Raw genomic sequence first — 22,124 nt, 5'->3', positions numbered from 1 at the left:
ATGCTGGGATGGCTACCCACTACAAAATACAATTGATACATTAGCATGAGATACCATTAAAACAAAAATTATTCACTTGGCTAAGGATTAAAAATCAGTATATAACTGATCACTTAATAAAAACTTAGTACAAACTTTGTGTAACTGCTAAATGAATTAACCACGTTTTTGTTTTTATTGTCTCCCATCTCAGCTCGACTATTTATCACACTTTCCGCCATAGCAGCTGTTCTTGACCATCCTAGTCACCAATACCACCATTTCACTTTTTCTTCTCCTTACTTTATAGCTGAAATTACATTCCTTGTCTATGCACGTCTCGCGCTCTCTCTGTAATGCTATCCTGCGAAGGCGGGGGCAGGGGAGGGGTGAGGGTGGGGGGATTGCTTTGCCCTGGAACTCAGGCAGTCCTTGCTAAGCAAATGAATGATTGTCACGCACAGTAGCCGAGCCTCGTCCTTTCAGAATAGAAAGGCCCACAAAAGTGAAGCTTCTTCTCAAGGTCACAAGGCGGAGTGGTCGGTCTGCCCTGCCAGGCTCCGAGCCTCCAAGCATCGCGGTCCCGCAGTCTCACCTCCTCCTTCAAGTAGTCAAATTTCCTAGGCTCAGGCTGCCGGGCTGCCCAATTTTTCTGCTTCCTCTTCAATTCCCTGTCGAAGATGTTTAGGGCTCTGGGCGAAGTGCTGCCTGATGGAGGGACACTGGATGCTACCTCCCTGCGACCACAGCTCCCGGCAGAGACCGCCAGGCTCCCAAGCCTCGGGCTTAGGCGCCAAAGCACGACCGGTCACAGCATCTCTAGGCGCGGCGCCACGGCAGGGCATGTTTTCTATTGTGCGCATGCACCGGTGGGACTATGGCTAGCACAATAATACAAGATTATTCCAAGAGGGAAAGACAAGGTTGGAGTAGTTTGGCCCAGTTCGCGAGCCGTCACTGGCGGAGCATCACGCGAAGGCTTGTATGTGTGCGCTCCATGTGAACTCAGACCAAGCTCGGAAAAGAGATCTAAGGAGCTGTGTGGGGCTCCGACGGGATCTCCTTGGGGTCTGTGAGTAGTCCGCCTATTGTTTGGTCCCTTCCTGGCCTCGTTGCTCTCTTTAGGGCTGCTTCTCAAGAGACCTCGGCCAAGTAACTTTCCCCGAAAGTTTGTGAGATGGGAAGATGGTTCCGGAACCAGGTAGCCTGGGGCTCTCAGGCCAGAGGGTGAGTGGACAGTAAGGATGAGGGGAAGCGTTTGCAGTGAGGTCAAGTTGCCTTCGCCCCTCTGAACATCCTACGTTTGTCGAGGGCTTCAATTTCCAGCATTTACACGCATTACCTCTGATTGTTGGGTGCGGTGATATCTATATCGTAACGCTATTCAAAGGTTAAGTGCTGCAATACATCTGAACTTCATAAGTGCAGCCGTGAAGTTTTATGTTTTTCTCGTTAGAATGTAAAGGATTTTGAAGTAAAGCAGCCCTGGCCTGTGTGATGGCGGAGCACACCTGTAATCCCAGTATTGGGGCAGAGACTGTTCACAAGGGAACAGTATGCATTTGTACAAACATCTGTGCGTTTTCATATGTTTATAGCAGATCAGCCTATCTAGACCTTAGTGACTTCGAGAATAAAATGTCTTAAGAAAACGACTTTGGAACTGGAGAGATGGCTCGAAGGTTAAGAGCACTGGCTGCTCTTCTAGAGGACCAGGATTCAATTTCCAGCAACCACGTGATGGCGGACAGTCCATAAAACCAGTTCCAGGGGATCAGAACTCATCAGGCCTCCGTGGGCACCAATCACAGAAGTGGTGCTCAGACATATATACAGGCATAACACCCATACACATGAAAATTTTTAAGAAAAAGAATAACATTTGTTAACTGTAGTGTGAGACTTTTTCTTCTCTCTCTCTCTCTCTCTCTCTCTCTCTCTCTCTCTCTCTCTCTCTCTCTCTCTCTCTGCTTAATTTTTTGAGAAAGGGTTTCTCTGTGTAACATTCCTGGCTGTCCTGGAACTCATTCTGTAGACCAGGCTGGCCTCAAACTCAGAGACCTCCTGCCTCTGCCTCCCAAGCGCTGGGATTAAAGGTGTGCAGCAGCAGCAGCAGCAGCAGCACCACCACCACCACCACCACCACCACCACCACCACCACCACCACCATCACCCAGCAGTGTGAGACACTTAATTTGGTTCTTGATAGATGGAAGGATTTACAGAAGGAACTCTGAGGTAAATCTGGTTTGAACGCCCCCCACCATTAGTTATGAGAAAAGTTGTTGAAAATATAGCCGGGCGGTGGTGGTGCACGTCTTTAATCCCAACACTCGGGAGGCAGTGCGGGGCGGATATCTGAGTTCCAGGAAGGCGCAAAGCTACACAAAGAAACCTGGGTGGGGGGGGGGAGAAAAGAAAATATTAAATAAAGATTAACAAAGAGAATGGAACAAAAGTTTGAAAAACAAATGAGACCAACTGAGATTTGAGAATATTCCCCCCCCTCTCTCACTCTGTGTGTGTGTGTGTGTGTGTGTGTGTGTGTGTGTGTGTGTGTGTGTGTTGCATATGCAATTGCTCACATCAGGCCACATGTCCATGCACTGTGTGCCCATGTTTGGGAGGGTGCTTGCACTCCACCTTATTTTTTGAGATATTGGAACCTGAAGCTCCTCAAGTAATATGACCAGGGGATCCTCCTGCCTCTGCCTACCCCGGCCACCCAGCACTGGGAATAAAGGCATGCAGGGTTTTTATGTGTGTTCTAGGGGATCAAATCCATATCATACTTGTGCAGCAAGCACTTCACTGACTAAGCCTTCTCCCAAGCATCGGTCTTTGGTTTTTTGAAACAGTCTTGCTATGGAACCCAGGATGACCACCAGTTCCCTGTTTAACTGTGTAAGGTCTGGCCTCAAACTCATGAAAATCATGTCTGTGCCTTTAGAATTATGATTTTACATGTGTGACTCCACCTTAGTAACCTTTTAATTGATGACAAATACAATCAAGAAATATAGAAATTATGAGGGCAGTCAGCTACTAAACATTGCCCTCCACAAAGCCCTAGGATTTCTGTTTGCTTTGTCTTAAATTTATTTCAAGTGATTTGTAATGTAAGGATTATATTTTACCATGTTTTTCTTTTCTTTTTTTGTTTGATCCAGAATAGTTTGGATTGCTGAAATTAAGTTTAAGTTGCCTTAATTTTATGTAAATTTAGAGTGTTTAAGTATGTATATGTGTGTATGTGCATACACAATGAACAATTTTTTTATATTTTAGTTGTATTATTAACCATTCATCATTGTAATATTTATTTTATTTTTTAGTGTTTGGTTTTTCTGGATATTTCTTCAGTAGGACTTTTAAAATGTCATCCAAACAAGAAATAATGAATGACCAGCGGTTTAGGGTTCAAAGGATCCCAGATTTTGGGAAATGCCAGAAAAGGACCGAAAAGTCAAAATTGACAAGAGGATTCGAGCCATGTTTCATGACAAAAAGTTTAAATTGAATTATGCTGTTGATAAAAGAGGGCGCCCTATCAACCACAGCACTACAGAAGACTTGAAACGCTTCTATGAGCTTTCAGACTCTGATTCTGATCTCTGTGATGAAGAAAGCAAAGTACCAAACCAAAAAAAAGTAAAGCAGAAACAAAAACAGACCAAGAAAGAAGCAAAGTCAAAAATACTGATTGAGGAGAAAAACAAAGAAACCAAAAAAAAAAAAATATCAAAAGGATCCTATAAATAAAAATGACTTAGATAATTCTGAAAGAATTCAGAAAATGAAAAACTTGTGTAAATCTCAGAAGATAGATTGAGAAATAAGTCCCAAGAAGAATTTCTGCAAAATACAAAAAAGAAAAGAAGCATCACTGACCACAGTGCAGACTCTTTGCCTAAAGGAAAACCAAGGACCAAAGATTCCAGTACCTCTGAAACTGAAATCTCCATCACTTGTTGATGAGAAAAGCAATCAGGTTTGTTGGGAGTGCTGATTCTTCTGTATTACACTATTTTATTGATATCTCTTTAAGAAGTATACAATAATTATTTTTGTAACATGATGAGAACGGTCGGATGTTTATTATATAATATAAAGTTATGAAAGAAACAATATGCAATGATTTCTTCTTGTTTTGGTACCAGAAGACAAACATGAAAGCTTGGGTCATAAGCCATGCTGCGAGCTGCTGTATGTTGTTATATAGGAAGAGATGTGTTCGAAGAAGGTAAGTAGAGTTGAGTACTCATTCATTTAGTATGTTCAGCTACTAAGTGACAACTACTATAAGGCATGGGTCCCTCCTTTAGGATTATTGCTAGCTTATATGATGCCTTTTGCAAATTAGAAAATTGCATGTCCTCTGACCACATAGACACAGACTGCTCTGTGATTCATAGTTTGGTGAGAGGATGGCAATTTTGAGTGAAGCAACATGTTGATTTCCCTGGAGGAAGCATGACATCTGCAGAGTGCATGACTTGATGAATGGAGATTAGATTGGTTGTAGCTCTTTTTCTCTTTAGGTAGATAACAACCTGCTAAACTCTGTATGATGACCCTGGTCTAGTGACACTGTCCACTAGAAATACATAGTGATGAATTTCCTAGTAGTGGCATTAAAAAGGAAAAATAAGCACTTGAAATAATTTTATTTATTTATATCCAGTAAATCAAAATTTCATTTCTATGTAATTAATGGTAACAAATTTATACTTTTATATTTTAGCATTAATCTCAAATTGAAAGAGCCATATTTCAAGCGCTAAATTGTCTCTTTAGACTGTTAGCTACCATATTGGACAGTGTAGACCTAAAGTAGGAAAGTCAAATGTTTAATACAAAATACTGTAACAGAAGGTCTGTAAGTGAGATTGAAAAAATTCAAAAGTTGTTAATCAAAATATAACCAGAGAAAAATTCCTAAGGAATCCATTGTTTCTATTGGGATTTGGGGGCATGGGGGTGGTGATTGAGACTAAGTTTGAGGACCAAAGTACTTTTTGAGCAAATTTAGAATTGGATATATGTAGATTGGTAGTCCCATTCTTTTAGACAGAGTATTAAAGAGGTTTGTCGCTCTAAGCCCAATAGTATCTGTAAAGTCTTCTTACTAGAAATACCTCCCTGTATCCTGGCATGCTGATAAATGTCTGTAATCCCAGCAGTTGGAAGATAAGTCACAGGATCAGGAGTTCTAGGTCATCTGCAGCTCCATAGTGGTCTTGAGGCCAGTGTAGGCTACATGAGACCCTGTTTTCAATTAAACAGGCAAGTGGCTCAGCAAGTAAAGGTGCTTGCTACTCAAGCCCTGTAGCCTGAGTTGGATCCTCAGTATCCATGGAAAGGAGGAAGTAGAGAACTAACTTCACAGAATTGTGCTGACCTCAGCACATGACATGTGTGCCTCCTCCCCACCCACCATGCACAGGCACATCATGCACAGCCATGCAAACAAATGTTTGAAGCTGTTTGTATGTGTATATACATGTACTGTGGTGATCAAAGAAGAGGGCATTAGATCCCTGGAACTGAGTTACAGGTGCTTAGGAACCACCGTGTGGGTGCTGGAAACCAAACCCAGATTTCTACATGATCATAACCACTGAGCCATCTCTCCAGTTCCCCTGTATACAACTTTTAATGCCTCAATATGGTACATTAACTCATAGATTCATTAATCAATAATTTCTCTTCATTTATGAGCCCATCATGGGCATAAGAGCTTATAAATTCCCTCTTGCCTTCCTTAATTCAATGTTTTACACATTGTAGGCAATAAGTAGTGGATTAATGAATAAATACTATAAAAAAGTATTAAAAACAAATTTTATTGTTCATCTTAAGTTTTAAGATTTACTTTACATTCTCCAAACTTAGAGCCTCTGGAGTAAGCTGAAACAGGAATGCCAACTTAAACATAGTGTACAAGACACATGCAGAGGTGATTGCTGTTAGAAGTAGAAGATGAGCTCTTTCAGAGCTGTGAAAGAAAAGGGAAATGGTATTTAAATAAAACATCTTGTGTGGTTAACTAGCAGTTACAAAATGTCAGAGTTAGAAAATTTTTCTTTAGTATTTCTATTTAGTGATCTCATTCATAATGCAACTTCTTTTGTCAGTTACGTATGAATGAATTATAAATTTTATCTCCAGCTCACACTTTACTGAGCATATCTCTTATAGTAAACAGCTTTATTGATGTTTTCTGTTATGTGACTCAAAGGCCATGTTTTGTGGTTCTAGGGATCGAACCTAGTGCTTTGGACATGTTAGGCAAGCACTCTATTAACCTTGAAGACACTTCAATTCAAATATCCAGAACTTAACTAAAGTAAAGTCTCTTCATCAAATTAGTTACTTTCCAGTGTTCAGTGTTTACCTGTCTAGCCAGCTAGCTGGCTGTGTCTGTAAGCTAGGAAAGCAGGCCTCATTGACACTTCTAAAACTGTTGTTCCCCATGTCAAATACCCCCTGTCACTGCACTATCTGATTTTACCAAAGCTTTTCACTTCGCTACATTTTTATTGCCATCAGCTTTATATTGCCTTCATGTCTTGTGTAGAGTACTATACTGTCCCTTGATTTTTATTATTCATACCCTCTACCCCTCCAGTTTTCTGCAGTATAATTCAGATGATATCTCAATGTGCAAATCTAGTAGTGTCCTCCTTTTGAAAATGTAGCAGTGGCAAAGCCCATCTTTAGCTGACCCGCCCGGTCCTGCACCCACTCAGACCCAAATAAACGCACAGAGACTTACATTATTTTGAAATTATGGCCATGGCAAGCTTCTTGCTAGCTAGCTCCAATATCTTAAATTAACCCATTTCTATAAATCTATACTTTGCCATGTGGCTTGTGGCTTCTCCTGGTGGTGGCTAGCAGTGCCTCCCAGCTCTGTCTTTCTCCTTCCTCTCTCTAGTGAGAATGTCTTGCCTAACCTTATTTTGCCTCATCATTGGCCAAACAGCTTTATTTATCAACCAATCAGAACAACACATATTCACAGCATACAGAACATTACCCATCACCCATCCCCTTTATTATGCTTCCATGTTAACTCCTTAGACTGTTTGTTACTTGACTCCTTGCTAGCTACAGACCACACATGATTGCTGCTTTTTTGTAATTGGCAATTCTTTACAGATGCTTTTCTTACTACTTGGAACAAATTTCCTTCATCATCTTTCTCACTTTGATTACTTAATTTCTCTTCATTCTTTAGTTAGCTGTTGAGTAGCTCTTGGAAGCTTTAATGCTTATAGAGTAGTTCCATTTTATGTGTGTGCATATTGATTTGATTGTAATACTTGTCACTTATTCAACTGGAAATTGATACCTTTTTTTGCCAGTGGTTGTGTATTAAACACACCACAAAGCAGGTACTCCATGAATACTAAATGAGTATATAAACACACTTACATCATCTTATAAATGTTATGAGTTCACTTAAATAACTTGCTATAGCATGAATTTTACTGAGCTTATGTTCCTTTTCTCTGTTTTGTAAAAGTTATACTGGATCTAATGTCAATAATTTGGATTTAATTTAATTCAGAATGTATGTCTCCTTTCTCCCTCCCCCAATGTGTTGAAGTGCTTCCAGTCACAATGGCAAGAGACAGTGATGGTAAAACGCTGGACAAAGATGCCCTGGAGGAAATTCAGACAGTGACAGTGAAATAGGAAGTGATGAGGAATCTGAAGTCACAAGTGATGACAGAACTTCAGCTGATGATGATTATGATAAAAATGAAGACAAGGAAGAAGAGGAAGATGAAGATAGTGAGGAGGATGATGAAAGTGACAGTGGTCCTGATCTTGCAAAGGGTAAAGGAAATATAGAAACTAGTTCTGAAGATGAAGATGATTTCGAAGATTTATTTCCAGAAGAACCTGGTTTTGAACATGCGTGGAGAAAATTAGATAAAGATGCTCCTTGGGCATTATGAATAACAGGACAGTTAACTTTTATGGGTGATAGGGTTGATATTATTAAATTAACTAGGAAAGAACTGGACAGCTAATTCAGTGGTCGAGTTCTTGGCTAGCATGTGTAGGCTAAATAAAGCAGGGCTCGGTGGCACACACCCATAGTAGCACCACTGAGGAAGCAGGAAAATTGCTCTTAGTTTAAGATCAGCCTGGAATAAATAGTGAGTTCTAAGCTAGCTTGAAATATATATGTATGTATATATATATATATATATATATATATATATATATATATATATATATATATATATATATACACCCACTCAGTAAAACCCTATCTCAGAAAAGTAAACAAAAGAAAGCATTAAAAATAAATTGAGAGAAGCTTCACTGGTAAAAATGTTTGTGGGACTTGTTGTTGATTGAACCCAGGGCCTCCTATCTGCCAGGTACAATATTTGCCAGTGAGCCACATCATCAGACCCTGGCAGAATTAATGATGATTGAGAATAAAATGTCTTAAGGACTGGAGATAAACTCAGTGGTACAGCACTTACCCAGCATGTACAAGCCTCTTAAGTTCGATTCCAACACTAGAAAGAATAAACACCTTGAAATGAAGCTAATGTATGTAGATTAGTTGTGTGTCCGAGCAGATGAAATGGCAAAGAAGTTCTTTTCTTTCCTTTTACCCCTTTTTGTTGTTTTTTGAGGCACTGTTTCTTTTGTAAAATGCTGTTTTTAAAGATAGCATGCAAAGTAATGTACCTTGCTGTGGCATTTTCATACATTTATGCCAGTATACTTCGTTCCTGCTTATCTTCCTTCCGTTCTGCCTTCTCCATCATTTCTGCCCTGCTCTTACTCATCCTTTGCCTCACCCCAAATAGTTCCGCCTTCTGCACATGTATTCCTTCATTATCTCTTCTCTAACTCCCTTAAGATCTCTTCCTCCACTGTCATGGACCTTTTCTAGTTTCATGATATATATACACACAAATCTAAATCTGGATTTAGCAGGCTAGGGAGATGGTTCCATCCATAAAGTGCTAATGTTTATAAGGACCTAAGTTTCAATGACACAAAAATAGTAGGAACTTAAAGGCTAATTGCCAGCCAGTCTAACCAACCAGTGAGCTTCAGATTTGGTGAGAGACCCTGTCTTTAAAAAAATAACATGGAGCCTGGTGTAGTGGCACAATTAATCCCAGTACTTAGGAGGCAGAGGCAGGTAAATCTCTATGAGTTTGAAGCCAGCCTGGTCTAAGTTCCGGGACAGCTAGAACTACATAGTCAGACCCTGTCTTTAATAATAACTAACAATAATAATAACAACAACATATAAAGTGATCAAAGAAGACACTATAGTGTTGACCTCCAGCTTCTGCATGTAACACACACACACACACACACACACACACACACACACACACACCCCAAAAAGTAAAAACCCAGCAAAAAAGAAAACATGAAGTATTTGTTTTCTGAAACTGGTATATCTCATTTAACACAGTTTCTAATACCACCCTTTTTTCTGCAAAGGTCATAATTTCATTTTTATTTTTTCCTTTTTTATTTGAGTTTGTGGTGTTGGGGGCTGCATAGGCAGACATCAAGTGTTTTCCTCAATTGTTCCCTACCTTATTTGGTTGAATTGGTTTGGTTTGGGGTGGGTTTTGTTTTGTTTTTGTTTTTGTTTTTTCATTGGTTTTTGGTTTTTTGAGACAGGGTTTAACATCCCTGGCTGTCCTAGAACTCACTGTGCAGACCAAGCTAGCCTTGAACTCACAGAGACGCACCTACCTCTGCCTCCTGAGTGCTGGAATTAAAGATGTGTGCCATCCTTTCCAGCTCCCCCTTATTTGTAAGTCAAGTCTCTCACTGAAGACAGAGCTCACTGATTCAGCTAACCTAACTGGTTAGCAACCGGAGGGATACTCCTGTCCCTGCCTCCCACATACTGGGTTATAGGCATACTCAACTTTCAAATTTTAATTTGGGTCCTGGGATCTGAACTCAGGTCTCATGCTTGTTCAGAAAACAATATGAACTGAGCCATCATTCCAGTCTCCTGAGTAGACTCTTCTGTTTTGTTTTTGTCTTTGTTTTTTAATGTGTTTAGTGAACATATATCAATTATACATAATAATGGGTTCATTATACATACATGTTCATACATGTATCTAATGTATTTGCATCATTCATTCCTATGATTATCCACTCTCATCTTCTTCCCACATCCACTGGTCTACTTCCTGTTGGGTCATAGGCCCTAAGGAGGAAGCTATAGCTTTGCTAAATGGACATGATGTGCCTGCTGAGTTGTCTCCAAGTTACTAAGTTTATTCCCAGAAATGAGTGCTGCTGTCAGCTTAGTCAGAGAAGCTCCTTTTTACAAGGAGCAGCAGCACTTACGAAACCAACTGGTCAGACGCTGAGAATAAGTGACTTGATTGCTCAGGTATAAAGGGGACATTTATCTCACACACACACACACACACACACACACACACACACACACACACACACTCCAAGTCTTGGAGAACATTCTAGGAGATAGAGTGGAAGGTCTAAGAATTTCCAGGTAGAGCCTTTAGAAACCTTTAAGTATGTGATTATGTTGAAAATAGGGATGTTTAACCTCTTCCTTTCCTGTATGTATCCCTTAAGTCAGTGGTTCTCAACTCTCCTAATGCTGTGGCCCTTTAATTCAGTTCCTCATGTTGTGGTGACCCCCAACCATAAAATTATTATCACTGCTACTGCATAACAGTAATTTTGATACTGTTATGAACCATAATGAAGATATTTTTGGAAGTAGAGGGTTGCCCAAGGGGTAGCAACACACAGGTTGACAAAATGCTTGTTCAGAAAACAATATGAACAATATGTTGCCTCTGGCTTAAGTACTATTTTGAATCAGAGTAGAGAAACTGGACACTATTATCTCCTTCCTGATTTTAGAGGAAATACTTTTCAGTTTTCCCTATTTAGTATAATGTTGGATATACATTTGTCATCTAGAGACTTTATTCTGTTGAGAAGTGTTCCTCCTATTCCTAGCTTCTTTAGAAATTGTATCATGAATTTATGTTGATCTTTGTCAAAGGCCTTTGGAGACAGAACCTTTCTGTGAATACTTGGCTGACATTGAGCCTGCTGTGGTCCTGCTGCTTCTGCCTTCCTCTGGAGTGCTGGGATGTCAGGTGTGTGCCGTCCTGCTCAGGAAGAATTTCTACATAAGACATTTAAAATACATAAAAGCAGCTTTAGACTTGTTTTTGCTAGGAGTTTGTATTATGTTCTTATTGCACCATACGAAGTGTTCTGGAGTAACCCATTTCCTCACTCCGCACTGGTGGTAAACTATCTTTAAAACTGTTGTGGTTAAAACATCAGTTTGTGATCACACCCTGGTTCAAGAACTCCAAAAACCAATTTAGAGGTAGTGCTTATCTCTTGTGGTTTTCCTATTGTTTGCCTCACATGCCTCTCCCTCTGCATGTGAAATCAGTTAAATAACACAGATGATTTCAGAACTGGAGAAAAACTATACTACATTGTTTATCTTTCTTTTTTCAAGCATTGAAAATGAATTAGATCCCAGCACTTGGGAGGCAGAAGCAGATAGATCTCTGTGAGTTCAAGGCCAGCCTGGACTGTATAGTGAATTCCAGGACAGCCCTAGACTACATAGTGAGACCCTGTCTCAAAAAAAAATACAGATTCTATAATAATTAATAATACTTTAACTTTCTCAGATTACACACCGACTAGAAGTTTGCAACATGGACTGGGATAGATTAAAGGCAAAAGATTTGCTGGCTTTGTTCAATTCATTTAAGCCCAAAGGAAGAGTTGTATTTTCTGTAAAGGTGAGAAAATTGATTGTATTTAAAGTAAATATTTCTAGGTGTTTTAACTTAAATCTGACTTTGTTTCTAATTAAACTGCCTTAATTTTCCTCTTCGAAAAATTATTGTATTAATCTGGAAATTGTTCAGTACATTTGAGTATGAAACTTAATTAGCAGGTAGTAAGAAAGGAGAAGCAAATCATTTTTTTGCTTTATATTTTAGTTTTGTGTGTATGCACGCATGTGTGTATGGAGTTAGAGAACCCCTTTCAAAAGTAGATTATTTCCTCTGACATGGGTTCTGGAGATGGAGTACAGGTTGTTGTTCATGCTGCTTTGGTTTTGTCCCCACCCTATTTGTTATACTCTGGCCAAAATTACTTAGCGAAAACTCTTCAGTATGCTTTAGCTTCATGTAGTTAGAAATGAGTTTTGCTTTCCTGCAGTGAGTTTGAAATGAGTTGTTGTTTTTGAACCTAGTGCTGTCTCTTGACGTCTTAGTTTTGACAGGTCTTCATATTCTATAAGAAAGAATGTATGGATTATATCAGTCTTAATTTTTGTGTTCAGATATATCCTTCGGAGTTTGGAAAAGAGCAGATGAAGGAAGAGCAAGTTCAAGGACCAGTAGAGTTACTGAGTATTCCTGAGGATGCCCCCGAGAAATACTGGTACTGAGTCACTCTATAATATAAAATTAACCCTAGTAAAGTCACGTGCTTCACTCGGAATTCTATTACCTTAATAGGACTGAAGTTTGCACTTACACTAACAGTTAGGATTCAGACAGCTTGATAACTGATTATAGTTGGCGGCGCATTGTGCCAGCATTTTGTGTGTATGCTTGGAAATAATGATTGCAGTATTTGAAAAAAACAGTTCATAATTATCTTCATTGCTGTGAATTAGTGTTGTTTTTATCTCCATATTATATTTTTGAGTGTTAAATAGAAAAATAAAGGAATAAAACATGGTTTTATGTTACAGAAAACAACTTTAGTTGTAAACCACTAGGTGGAGCTGCATGTGCACTTAATAAAACCAGTGGTTAAGTGGATGGTGACGAAAGTGGCAGAGGAAGACCTTCAAGGAACAGAGGATAGTTAAGTGAAATTAAACTTACAAAGTTCAGATCCTGGCCATTGAGATAGCTAAGTAAAGGTGCTTACCCTCTAGTATGACAACCTATGCACCTGAATTCAATATCCAGAACCTACATGGTAGAAAGAGAAAAGCAACTTTTGAAAAAGTTGTTTTCTTACCTTTTAATGGAGAGGTTTCTATGTTCTTGTGTACATATGTTGGATTTAGTTTTTCCCCATTAGGTCCTCTAGAGAGAAGCTAAGAGACTATCAGTTCAAACGATTGAAATACTATTATGCAGTAGTGGAATGTGATTCTCCAGAAACAGCAAGTAAGATTTATGAAGATTGTGATGGCCTGGAATATGAAAGCAGTTGTTCTTTCATAGACCTAAGGTAATTCAGTCCATGTCTTCACTGCTGAATCTTACAATATAGCCAGATCATAGTGCAGTAAAATATTTGAATGAGCAGTACTCTCTTACATTCTAGAAAATGAACAAGAAAAAGCTAATATTAATTGAAGAAAAAGTAATATAAGAACCATTTCATTATTTATGTCCTTGAAATAATAATTCTTTCAAAAAACATTTTTAAGATTTATTTATTTTTTACTTCATGTGCATGAGCTCCCCTACAATTGGAGATGCAGGTGGTTGTGAGCTGCCAGATAGGTGCTAGGATTCAAACCTAGATCCTCTGCATGAGCCAACAGGTGCTTTTAACTGCTAAGCTATCTCTCCACCACCCCTCCCAATGATTCTTGATACACTATACAGTAGATGCATTTTATATGTATGTGGAAATAATCTATGTAAATTATAAAAACATGTTTATAATAATCAGATTATTTACCTCTACTTTTCATCTCACATTCCCTAGCCTGATACCTAAACATTGTCAGTCACCATGGCAGATTTACATGTAAGGAGTAGTTATTTGTGAAATGAAATTTTTGGCTAAGATTATTCTTAATCAGCCTTAAACCTTTTTTTATTTTCAGTGACTTTTCATGATTATGTGCTATGTATTGAGACCACTTACCCAGTATTAATTCTGTTTGATCTTTGAACTCTAAAGTGAGTCAATGACTGTGTTACTGCATTGGGTCTTTGGAAGGTAGTTTATATTAACTTGTTTCTAATGCAAAGTCTCTATATAGAGTTCTCTCAAACTTAATGAAATTTCAGATTTATAGTTTCCAAATTTCAGAGATGTGCCAAGATTGTTTCTGGCTTTTTAGGAATTTTTACATTTGTATAGAAATTTTTGTATAGTATATAAACTATAACTAATTAGAAAAATCTAGACTCTGGTAATCACTACTTTTTTTTTTAGGTTTATGCCAGATGATATTACTTTTGATGATGAGCCCAAGGATGTGGACTCAGAAGTTGACCTAACAGCATATAAACCAAAGTATTTCACATCTGCTGCAATGGGAACATCAACAGTATTTATTCATTCATTCATTTATTCATTTATTTGATGTACACTGATGTTTTGCCTGTATATATTCTGTGTGGGGGTTTCAGATCCTCTGGAACTGGGAGTTACAGTTGTGAGCTGCCATGTGGGTGCCGGGAATTGAACCCAGGTCCTCTGCAAGAGCAGCCAGTGCATTTAACTGCTAAGCTATCTCTCCAGCTCCTCAATGGTATTTCTTAACTCTTAAAAATGTGTAGATGGGCCAAGCATGGTAGCACATGCCTGTAGTCCCAGCATTTGGGAAGTTGAGCAGGGGTACCAGGAGCTCAAGAGTCAGCCTTGAATACATGAGACCCTGTATTTAAAAAAAAGAAGGAAAGAAAGAAAGAGAGAGAGAGAGAGAGAGAGAGAGAGAGAAAGAAAGAAAGAAAGAAAGAAAGAAAGAAAGAAAGAAAGAAAGAAAGAAAGAAAGATTAAATGTATACCTAGACTCTTTGCTTTTACAATTAGGTGGTATTCTGAATGTTAGTGCATTGGATACTATACTGTTTGAAGATATTTTTCAGAGTGTCTTTTTGTCTTTAAGCCTGAGTCAGTCTGCTAATGTTTTATGTTGTTTGTTTTGTTTGGGGACTTTTATTTGTTTGTTTGTTTCCCTCTATTATTTTACTCATATACTTTGAACTGGATTCTTTGTACCCAAGGATGTATTTCAATGGTAGAACATTTATCTAGCACATGTGGAAGCCCAGCGTTTTATCTTAGATTCTCTTAATAGGCAGTGTGTCGGTTACTAAGATCCTAGGGAATAGGAAGGACATAGCTGCACCTCACATGACAGCTACACAGAATTGTTGACCACTTGAAATAGGAGCATGTTTTTCTGCAGATGTGATTTTAAAAGTTTTATAAACAACAGAAGTAGAATAATTTAGTACTACTAGTTTTCATATTAATAACAAGTATTCAGATTTCTGTGTATCACAATAGTTTGTTACATAGCTAAATGGCTTCTCTCTCCCCTGAACTCTGCCTGCAGCAGTACTCACTGTGTAATAGACTCACACTTGGACTTATGCTCCTCCAAGAAAGCTAGTGTCAGATGTCTGCTTCCTGGTGTGCTGTGAGGGGGTATTCTGGTATTGATTAGTTACAAAGTATAGTATAGGAATTCTAAAAGATACAGCCCATCATGTTGTTTTCAACACTTAAGCACTTACAATAGGTAGCATGTGTAGCCTGCTTGTCTGGAGATTCTGCATCCTGATCTGTATCACCAATATCTGTTTTCCTTACAGCAACCGTTTGGTCATTATCAACACAGACATAGTTTTCAGAGTAGCCAGTCCTGTGACTGGCTAGAACGTCTAAGAGAGTGGCAAGGATATTTTAAGGATCTCGTGGTTAATTAGTACCTAGCTTGTTGTCTACTGTGCAGAAATTGGATGGAACAGAAAAAGCAAGGACTTGAAATTGTTGTGCTGTAAACATAAAACCCTTTCACAAGGACCCTTTCACAAGGCACTGAGTAAAGCAGCGGTTCCCCACTCCTTTGAAGTTGAACAACTCTTTCACCAGTTTCCCTAAGACCGTTGGAAAACACAGAGACTTACATTACGATTCATAACAGTAGCAAACTCAGAGTTTCGGAGTAGCAGTGGGAATAATCTTATGGTTGGGGGTCACAGCATTAGAAAGGTTGAGAGTACAGGATAGGAGGAGCCAGTCTCCCTCAGTCATATTATTGATGAACTTACTTGCTGTAGAGCTGTGCTCTACTTATAATCATGAAAACCTTTGTTATCAGTAACTCAATCTTTTTTAGGAAAATGCACCTTTTGAGATGTTGCTTTATTAACAATAAACTGTCATTTTAGTTCTCTAGAAGAAAATCATGTTCTCACTGGTTCATAATAATGTTAACTTTTTCTACCATATTTCCTTCTTTTTTCTACCATAGTTAATCTGTTCAATAATAAATGAGGTAATGGAATATCATTCATGTAGCTGAGAATTAGGGGGAAGGTAAAAGTGGACATATATGATTCTCTGTCCACAAATAAGATACCATTTATTTAATCCTGCCATTCATGTATTCTTTTTTTAAGTGTGTCCATGTCTGAATTTTTTATGTGCATTGTAACTTTTGCAGGGGGAGGTAGGGAGATCTCACTATGTAGCTTTGGCTGGCCAGGAACTGTCATGTAGATCATGCTGGCCTCAAACTCACAGAGCTCTACCTCTGCTTCCAAAGTGCTGGGATTAAAGGTGTGCACCACCATGCCTAGTGTGCTTTTTAACTTAATACTAAAGATCTAAGTTTAACAGTGTGCTTTAATAACTATGAGTTTACCTTTGGGCTTTTGTGTGGTGTTTTATTTTCACTCTTTGGTTCAAGGTGGAGATTACTTGGGATGAGACTGATCATGAAAGAATCACAACACTTAACAGAAAGTTTAAAAAGGAGGAGCTTTTGTTCATGGACTTCCAGGCCAACTTAGCTTCCTCCAGTGAGGATGAGGAGGAAGAGGAAGAAGCACCACAAGGTACTTGCTAATCCTTTTATTGGGTGGTTAATGGGACTGTGTCTTGGGCAAAACTTAAAAAGATCCCCAAACTAACTGTATAGCACACTTACATGCATAGAATTATATGCATGTATATACATAGAAACATGTTTGAAGGATTGGCAAGATGCTCATTGGATGAAAGCACTTGCTGTTCAAACCTTGACTTTGATCCCTGGAATCCATGATAGAAAGAGAACTGACTCACCAAAAGTTGTCTTCTAACCTTCACATGCTTGCTTTGGCATAGTCATGTCCACCTTCTGCACACACACACACACACACACACACACACACACACACACACACTGATAGTTAAAATAAGTTAAAAAAAAATTGAAATCCTAAAACCTTTGCTAGGCTAATTTTCTATAGCCACAAAATTTTTTAAACTCTGGCTTAGTAAAAAAGCCTAGCCTGTTAGACTTGTAAACATATAAAATACTGTTTCTCCCCACACACCTTAATTAGTTTTGAGACAATCTTTCTATGTAGACTAAGATTACCTTGAAGTCACAAATCACAGAGATCCACCTGCCTCTGCCTCTCAAGGTCTGTGATTAGATTATAGGCATGGCCCATCGCATCCAGTTTTTGCAGAGCTAGGGACTAAACTTGGGTCGTTGTAAGTGTTAGACAAGGACTCCACTAACTGAGATACATCCCCAACCCCACTATACTAATCCTAAATAACTTTTGTACTTTATTGTGTAACACTGTCTTGTACTGCCCTTGTTTTACATTTCCTTGGCTTCCATTGTGCTTTCTTTCTAAATCTCTTTCCTTCAAGCTCAAGTATTTATTTAAGAAATCCTCTCACTAAGAACCAGCTACTGTCAAAAATCTCTTGATAATTGGTTTGCATGAAAAGACTAGAAAATTTTTGCTTTTGCTTGCAAAGGATTCTAAAATTGGATTTCCAAAGGCTTCCCTGTATCCACACTGATAATAACACCCCATTGGCTTCTGACTTGATTGGTGTTTATGAAGGTGTCTGGAGATTTTCTTTATTCTAAGTGGATTTTTTATATATGTATTGAGCTTGGGGTTTTTTGGTTCCATTTAATTCACACTGGTATCTTTTTTCATTATTGATGTTCTCAGTCATTGATTTTTTTCTCCTGTCCTTCTAAAATTATTTAAGTATGCATTAAATCTTTCTACTGTATCTTCTTTCTTTAGATGTTTTTGATTTAGGACTTTGTGTGTACCAAGCAAGCACTCTACCACTGAGCTAAATCCCCGATACATTCTCTTACATTTTTAATCACTTCCCCCTGTACTTCATTCTGGATATTTCCGTCTGTTTGCACATCTTCTAGTTTGAAAGTGTCTTTTCAGCAATGTTCATTCTACTAATATACCTACCCACTGAATTCTTTATCTTGGTTGTTATCAACTTCATTTCTAGCAGTCCTATGTGCCTATTTGTCAAGTCAACAATGCACTTTTTGGTAGTTTGATATTTGTCTGGTACTCCCTCTGGATCTCTGCTTAATTCCAAGGGACGAGTTGAACTCACTCCTCTTGTGGATTTTCACTTGTGTTTTTTGATTCCTAATAGTCTTCCAGTTGAGTTCACAGGTATGGATCAGGAACTAGGAAGAGCTCTGAAATAATATAGATCTTAAAACACTTGGGATCATCCTTATAGTATTGCATTCTCTATTCTTGATTTTGACATAATTCTTCATTAACTTGTCAGTCCTTTCAGACTTCAATTTAATTTGATAATCCCTTTGAAACTTATAGAAAGACTTTAAAAATAACAGCTGGGCAATAGTGGTGTATGCCTTTAATCCCAGCACTCTCTGCCTCTCTGCCTCTCTGCCCATCGAACCCAGGGCCTTTCTCTTGTTAGGCAAGTGCTCTACCACTGAACTAAATCTCCAACCCTCCTCTTTGGTTTTTCAAGATAGGGTTTCTCTGTGTAACAACCCTGACTGTTCTGGAACAGCCGTGTAGACGAGTCTGGCCTCGACCTCAGAGATCTTCCTGCCTCTGCCTCCTGAGTGCTGGGATTAAAGGTATGGGCCACCATACCTGACACTCATTGGCATTCCTTACCTTTGAATTTTTAAAGTAACTTTGTGACATCCCTATCCTCTCACCTTCATTGATTGGAGGTTTTACATGTTTTTTCTTTTTCTTTTTTTTTTTGTCATTTTTAAGTTTATGTTTTATAATTTATAATTTAAAATATACCTGGGAATCAAACTTGGGTCCTCTGCAAAAGTAATATATTTGCTTACTGAGCCATCTCTCCAGCCCCCAATCTTTGTTGTTTTGTGAAGCAGGGTCTCAGTTTGTAGCCCAGGTTGTCCTGTAGCTCACTGGGTAGCCCAGGCTGGCCTTGGACTTCTTGATCCCCTTCTCCCACTTCCCAAAGTCTAGGATTGCAGATGTGTCCACCATGCCTGCTCTTTAAACATCATAAGTTGCTTACGTATTTGGAGATGAGGAGAACATGCAGATGGGAAGGAAGCAAATTACCCATTTTGGAATGGACAGATCAGGAAGCTATGTGGTGGACAAGTGTGTGTGCTGCTCTTGGTGAGCGGCTCAGCTACAGCAGTGCAGCTTACTCAGGCTTACTGCTCATGCATGTGGGTCTTTCCTGAGCTGCTTGGGTTTCCCTACAGCATGGTGGCTCCTTCTAAGAGAGGACCATCCTGAGAGCAAGATGAAAGAGCAAGACTTTTTGGTCTAGCCTTAGGTAATACTGCCTCATATCTACCACCTTCTGTGTGTTGAGATAGAGTCTCTCTGGAATCAAGGGGAGGGCACATAGACTTTATCTCTAGACTTGGCTATTCAAACATTCTAGAAGACTCTGGGACAGATAATGGGGTTACTATCTTTAGAGGGTCCATTATGCCAGTGAGAGTCATCTATGTTGTAAGGTAGTCATTATTTTCTAGGTTTCGCTTATTATTATTTTTTTAAACATGAATCTCATATAGCACAGGCTGTGTAACCAGGGCTGCCCTGATCTGATGCTCTGGCTTCCACCTCTACAGTGCTAGAATTACAGGCCTTCACCATCACCTGTCACCATACTTACCTACTTTTTAAATTGCTGTGTAGTTCCCCCCCCCATACCCGACTCCTTCCCTCCCTCCTAATCATCCCTCCCTGGCTTCCTCCCTCCCCCCCTCTCTGGTTTCTCGTGTAGCCCAGGCTGCCTTCAGAATCATTATGTAGCCAAAGCTGGTTTGAACTCCTGATGCTTCTGACTCCACCTCACAAGTACTGGTGTTAGCTGTATGCCACCACCTAGGAAGTAAATTATCGTTCTGTCTCCATGCCCACAAGGGGTCTACATAGCTCTCACTGACCTGGAACTCACTATGTAGACCAGGCTAGCTACAAACTCACCGAGATCTGCCTGCCTCTGCCTCCTAAGTGCCGGAATTTAAAAATGTGTGCCACAACACCTGTCTTGGCGGCTTCCTTTTGTGACAGTCTCACTGTTTAGTGTACACTGGCTTGGAACTTAGTCTGTAGCCCAATCTGGGTTAGATCCCATGGTTCCCTGACTCTGCCTCTAATGCTCTTATCGCAGGCAGACACTACCACTCCTAGAAAATTATTGTGTGATATTTCAGTGACTGTGTACAGTCCAATTTATGTATCTGCACTTCTATTAGTTATCTGTGGTCTTGGCCATGTCGGGGAGGTGCTGTGAATGTCTTTGTTTGTTTGTTTGTTTTTTGTTTATCCAGACAGGGTTTCTCTGTGTAGTTTTGGTACCTATCCTGGATCTCACTCTGTAGACCAAGATGGCCTCAAACTCACAGAGATCCTCGAACTCACAGAGATCCGCCTGGCTTTGCCTCCCGGGTGCTGGGATTAAAGGCATGTACCACTGCTGCCCAGCACTCCCGTAAATGTCTTTATCCAAGTCTCTTGGTGAATGAAAGCCACCTTCTATCATCAGTGTTGCTTTGTAGAATTTAAAACACACACACACACACACACACACACACACACACACACACACATACACACAAACACACACATGCAATTAACTCTCTTTCCCTCTCCCAGTCTGTCAGGTATTGTAGCTATAAGTACTTGAATAGGTAAATCTGTCAGTATTTTTAAAACTTTTCTTCACTTATTTTATGTGTGTGTTTGTGAGTGTGCACATGTGCCTCGGTGCATGTGTGGCTTTCTGGGGACAGCTGGTGAGAATTGGTTCTCTCCTTCCACCACTTGGATTCCAGGGACTGAACACAGGCAATCAGAGTTAGCCACCATCACCTTTACCCACTGAGCCATTTTGCCTGCCTCTGCCTGTCTGCACCAGGCAAGTGCTCTAGCACTGAGCTAAATCTCCAACCCTCCTCTTTGGTTTTTCAAGATAGGGTTTCTCATTGGCATTCCTTACCTTTGAATATTTAAAGTAACTTTGTGACATCCCTATCCTCTCACCTTCATTGATTGGAGCTTTTACATGTTTTTTCTTTTTCTTTTTTTTCCTTTTTTTTTTTGTCATTTTTAAGAGTGCTGGGATTACAGGTGTGTGCCACCACAGCCTGCCATTTGTTTTTATTTATTGCCGGTTAATACAAGTAAATGTATTGTAAATTCCAGTTAAACATCATGCTCCTTCCCTAATCATATATAATACATGTATATATCTATGTATTTTTTTTCCAGATTAAGAGGAGCTCTCTGAGATGGATTTCAAGGGCTGCTACTACTAAGCATATCAAGCAGATGGGCTTCCACCAACCAAATCTCTAAATCATGAAATCAAAACAGTTCTCTACTTGTGAACTTTTGTTTGGTTCCGTGAAATCGAAGGAGGCAAGCAAAACACTCCACTGAAGTGGAAAGCAGTGGCCTGTATTGAGTACTGCTGCCCTTCTGATCTGGAGATAGTTCATCAGACATCACTATCTACATCCCTAGAACTCAACTTCTTCAGACACACACTGTGTTCTGTCATCCAATAAAAAGTTGTCCAGGGAGAAAAAGAATGCAGCAACCACCATGATTCATTAAGTTCATCCTTGCCAGGCACCACGGTAGTTACTGACCAGTGATGAGTAGCAATGAAACTGTTAATGACTGAGCAAGGCGAGTGCCACCCTGGCTTCATGGGCAGACTCTTGGTTAATGTGCCTTCAAAGTATTCTTTGTTTGTTTGTTTTGTTTTGTTATTTGAGACAGGGTTTGTCTGTGTAGCTTTGTGTCTTTCCTGGAACTCACTCTGTAGCCCAGGCTGGCCTGGAACTCACAGAGATCCGC

At 39.4% G+C, this 22,124-nt stretch overlaps 1 pseudogene; it reads left to right on the top strand.

Annotated features, from left to right (window-relative positions):
* The first annotated feature begins 901 nt into the window (after nucleotides 1–901).
* Nucleotides 902–22,046, top strand: LOC118573650 (annotated as a pseudogene).
* Nucleotides 22,047–22,124: the final 78 nt, after the last annotated feature.

This window comes from Onychomys torridus, chromosome X (genome assembly GCF_903995425.1).
Source record: "Onychomys torridus chromosome X, mOncTor1.1, whole genome shotgun sequence".
NCBI classification, from domain to species: domain Eukaryota; kingdom Metazoa; phylum Chordata; class Mammalia; order Rodentia; family Cricetidae; genus Onychomys; species Onychomys torridus.
The sequence above is the reverse complement of the archived record's forward strand: the minus strand, read 5'-3'. Positions and strand labels throughout refer to the sequence as shown.